The sequence below is a fragment of the Cebidichthys violaceus genome, unplaced genomic scaffold (assembly GCF_023349555.1).
Source record: "Cebidichthys violaceus isolate CVI_PGR_0920_01 unplaced genomic scaffold, fCebVio1.0.p SCAF_101, whole genome shotgun sequence".
Classification (NCBI taxonomy): Eukaryota; Metazoa; Chordata; class Actinopteri; order Perciformes; family Stichaeidae; genus Cebidichthys; species Cebidichthys violaceus.
This window is the reverse complement of record NW_027176265.1, coordinates 599801-602902: the sequence shown is the minus strand read 5'-3', so window position 1 is coordinate 602902 and position 3102 is coordinate 599801. Positions and strand designations below refer to the sequence as shown.

General features: G+C 42.4%; 1 pseudogene; it reads left to right on the top strand.

The window, feature by feature from the left end:
• Positions 1-308: 308 nt before the first annotated feature.
• LOC137886616 (5-hydroxytryptamine receptor 3A-like) lies at positions 309-2833 on the top strand (annotated as a pseudogene).
• The last annotated feature ends 269 nt before the right edge of the window (positions 2834-3102 follow it).

Below are 3102 nucleotides of genomic sequence, written 5' to 3'. Positions count from 1 at the left end.
GGAAACAAATGTGCCAGGGTCTTAGGGAGTGATGTCCATCATGGGATCTGGGATGGATGTACTCCAGAAGTTGACACAGTCAAAAATCTCCGGTCCACAATATTACTGATCCGTATACAGATGTCCAGGACCGACCACATACATACACACAAAACATGTCTGACAATACAGTATGCAAAGCTGAGAGAGTAGAAAAATTGTGAAAATGATTTTAATTCATATTTTTGTTTACCTTTGGGACTCACTTAAATATCTGAAACTTTAATTTGTTTCTATTTATTTGATTCTTTCTCCTACAACCCTCCCAGTGTGGATGACGATGTTTCCCAGGCGTGCCCTTACGTCTACGTCAACCACACAGGTCACATCCGCTGGGACAGGATGCTTCGGCTCGTCTCAGCCTGCAACCTGGAGATCTTCAGTTTTCCTTTTGACATGCAGAATTGCTCATTTACATTTGGCTCCTACATGCATACTAGTAAGAAGAGGCTTCTTAACATTTACGCAATCATAAAGTACTCCAGTCATTGGCTACACTTTGACAAATAAAGCTACTAGTGGGTCAGAAAATGCAACTGTATCTGTTTCACTTTTGGAATCTTTTGCTGGGATTAACATAAATATAAAAGGGAAAAGAGAACAAAAACATAAATCATTATGTAGTTAATTAGTTATTACACTTAGCTAAGGTTGACTTAGATCGGGCTATAGAACTGTCTGACTAGTTTTCCATCTCATTGTGTTTTTCACTTTCACAGTAAGGGATGTAAGGCTCAGTCCAGCTTTGACCTTTCAGGAGATGTCTCGAAACTCAAAGCGTTACCTGGAAGCCAGTGGGGAGTGGGAACTGGTGGACCTACTGGGAGAGACCTCCATCCTCCAGTTTGGGATCGACGAATGGGACATAATCACCTTTTGGGTGAGGAGAGTTTAACTGAGTTTACTACTCTTATGTGAGCAAATATAACAGCTGTAAATAAAACGTAAGCTACTGTTTTGGCTCACTCACACTGCTCTCATAGCGTTGTTGCCACATCAGGCAGCTGTTTCCAGCAAAAAGGTCTAAAATCCAACTGTCTGCCACCTGTTAAGCCCCAAACAGCAGACGGACATGGTTGGAGACAATAGCTGGTGAACATAGTGGAGCATTAAGCTGCTAAAGAGCCAGATATCTCTCAGGAGTTGGTAGAGACCAAAAACAGTGCTAAAAGAGAGTGAACATTGGACTTACATTCAATTGAATGTTAATGTTGCTCCATAACAGCTGAAAGTGTGAAGCCGTATTAACTTCAAAGGTGATGATATGTCAATGCGGTTTATTTTGCCCACAAGGGGCCAAATCAGTTATTGCTGGTTAAACACATGTTTTACAATGCATAATATAACTGTTTCCTCAAGATTAATAACTCTTACTGCACTCATTGCCATTGTCACATGTCGTCTTTTGAATGCATATTTCCGTCCTTAGATAGTTTTGATATATGTAGATGTGATATATGTTATTGTGTTATTTTATTTTCCATAAAGGTTATTGATGGCCTACACAGTAAAGGTGATGAGACTTTTCAAAATGACTCTTGTTCACTAGGTGGTCATAAAGCGGCGGCCAGTGCTCTACGTGGTCAATCTGCTGATCCCCAGCTCCTTCCTCATGCTCATCGACATCCTGTCCTTCTACCTGCCCCCCCATAGCGTTGATCGCGCCTCCTTCAAGATGACCCTCATCCTGGGCTACACCGTCTTCCTGCTCATCATGAACGACCTGCTGCCCAGCACAGCAAACGGCACACCCATCATAGGTCAGAGGCGGGAGATGTAAATACATTTTATAGGACATACAGTGTCATATACATCAAACCTGTTTAATCTTGTTGTGTCAATACATCAGTCATCAGTTTTAGAAATCATACGATGAAAGGGTTCTTTGCTTTAGTTTAGAGAGATAAAAAGAAATCACTGAGTCAATGGAACGGACCGACAGCTCTGTCAACGTTCTGCAGATATATTCTGGCTGTCTTCTGCTGCTGAAGAAAGATGTTTTACATGTGTCTTTAATGTGTATCCTTCAATCTGTCAATCTATCCGTCAATCTAGGTATCTATTTCTCTGTGTGTCTGGCCCTCATGGTCATCAGCCTGTTGGAGACGGTCATCATTACCAATGTCCTCCACCACAACTCCATGAAATATAAAGAGGTTCCAAACTGGGTAAGGGTGGTTGTGCTCAAACACATAGCCAACCTCATCTGTTACCGATGGCCGGAGGACGTCCAGCCCCCCACTACACCACAGAAGGATGAACCTGAAATTCTAAATGTTGATTCTGGGTTGTGGATCATCCAACCAGCCAGCCAGACACCTGCCCAGGACCCAACAAGCAGCGGAGGTAATCAAACTCAGTAAATGCCCAGTGGCCTGGCCCTGAAAAATACTAGCAGCCATCTATTTAAACAAAGACTCTATGTATGTCAGATAGGGAAATATATCTGTAATGACAGAATTTATACATCGTACAACAGTGAATCACAGTCATCTTAAGGTTAACAAGTTACGGTTATTGAACCTTAACTTCAGGCAGCAACACAATAGATAAACTCTGATCCCTCCTATCACCAGGTGCAGCTGCTCTGCCTGAACTGCAACTGATCTGTCAATACCTGGGAGACCTTCATGCCCACCTCACATCAATGCACAAGGAGAGCGAGCTGCTGGACCAGTGGTGCCACGTAGGATATGTCCTGGACTTCCTGCTCTTCCGCATCTATCTGCTGCTCATCTGCTGTTACGCGCTGGTCATCATCTCCATGTGGTGCGTCTGGATCAGCCAGTCCTAATCTGTATAACTAGAAGGCAAAACAAAGCCTTAGCCAACCTTTATCAGTTATTGTTTCTGTAATGTTGGTTTTCTGTATTTAATTTTGCAGTACTGCTAGTTTTGTGTCCTAGAGGTGTGCCCTGTAGTTATTTCGCTCCTTCTTAAAAGGGTGCATTCTGGTCTCTATTGAATAATCACTTTATTGGGAAAATTATTGAGAAAGCAGTTTTTGTTCATCAACTTCTTCAATATAAAAAATCTGTTGGATTATCTGGTGCTGTGCTCAGT